Source organism: Sinocyclocheilus anshuiensis, unplaced genomic scaffold (genome assembly GCF_001515605.1).
Source record: "Sinocyclocheilus anshuiensis isolate Anshui unplaced genomic scaffold, SAMN03320099.WGS_v1.1 scaffold795, whole genome shotgun sequence".
In the NCBI taxonomy this organism is placed as follows: Eukaryota; Metazoa; Chordata; class Actinopteri; order Cypriniformes; family Cyprinidae; genus Sinocyclocheilus; species Sinocyclocheilus anshuiensis.
In genome coordinates, this window is record NW_015549596.1 from 400,012 (window position 1) to 401,836 (window position 1,825).

The window sequence follows — 1,825 nt, forward strand, 5'->3', positions numbered from 1 at the left end:
TTGTAGATTTAAGTAGCAAATGAGAATCGCTAAAATTATTGAATATATTTTGAGACAAAGGTCTTCTTAATGATTATCAGTTTGGTTTAAGATAATTAAAGCAACAGTTTTTCAATAACTAGAAGAATATGTAAAAGTAAGGTAGGCTATTTGGGGTAAAAGCGCCCCTGATGTTGGGGCGAAAGGCACAATAATTAACATGATAATAAATAGATGGCTGACTTTTCCAATTGTTGACATGACACATGGTTAGATTCAGATGGTAAATATCATATAGCCTATTATGTTGGGTGTCCACCTTAGAGATAATCACCATGTTTAGAATGAAACCATCATATTTAAAAACATGATATTAATCATATCATATAATAAAATATAATTTGTTGTTACTACTGTAAATCTATATTAACTTATGGAATCTCCTTCAATGCTTTCAGAATCTTTTTATTTTGTTTCTGTATTTTAAAATATAATTTTATATTAACATATTAATGACAGTATATTTATTGAACATTATTGATCAAAATAAGCAGAAAATAGCCTAGTACAAACTTTGCTAAAGTGATTGTTTTGAACAAGTATTAACTTAGACATTAGTATAAAAAAAAATATTTTAGCTAAAGTATTTATCAATACTGTGTGCCTTTTACCCCGTAATTGTGAAATACGAAACACCTCACGTGATTTTACAGTGAAATGTGTCATTTTTTCATGTTAATGGGGTCAATTTTGATCAGGAAAATCAAACAGGGAGTCTGCACAGGGTGTTTATTTTGAAATTGACATGATTTTTGGAATTTTATTTTGTATTTGCTGTGCGGTTTGGACGCGGCATCCATCAAAAATAGACTAGGCGCCTATCTTTAGCGAAGCGGCGCGGAGAACCGCTTCTGGGAAGCTTTTGAAACGTGCCGCGGCGCTTCTGGTGTAAACACAAGCATTGACTAGAATGACCGCGATCAGTTCCGGTAGCCGCGTCGGAGCCGTAATGCGCCGCAGACGTGTGCAGTGTAAATCAGGGGTTAGGTGTGTTCGACTTAAAGCGACGCTGAGCAGACCGATCTGTTAATGGATGCTTTGATATCATAAACCCGCAGTGCCGCTTTAAGTTTAACGCACCTTTTGTTTGGGGTGTTCGGTGAGTTCCATCACGATATAGCCTAACATCATTCAAGCCTACCAACCAGGGCTGCGTTCAGCCCCGGCAAAATGGTGCAAAAAGTTTTTTAAACAGAAACAGTGGTGCGTTGAACACCCTGTTTTGATGACACAAAAGTTGCAACTATGGCAGCTGAGAAGGCCATTCTTTGTGTTCTTTTTGAAGAATTTTCGGAGCCTGATGAAATCGGTATAAATACGTGTTTAATACTGCAAAATACGCTCGATGTTACAGTCACTGCCCTTGCCGTCCAGAATAAAAGAGAACATCCCAATCGAGTGAAGGGATTTGTGGAAACTGTGGTTCCTAATTATTGTGATCCAACATTTGCCTCGCATTTCAGGATGAAAAGACAAACATTTCAGGTGAAGGATAATCCACTTCTTACCTCCGAGACTGTGTTATGATCTATATGACCTTATTATTTTTATTGTGAGTATTAGGCTTATCATTACTGCTAATCACTGTTGTTGTGTTATGATATTGTAATATTTACCATTATATAATCAGAAGAGTATAGAAAAGTTTATGAAAGTGTCGCTCCACGATACAATAGCAAAATATATAAATATGTATAGTATTTTTGTTACATTAATCAGTGTCTAGCACACCTTCCTAAGGAAAGGATATGGACCAGAAGACATTGCAATTACTAAATGATATTTA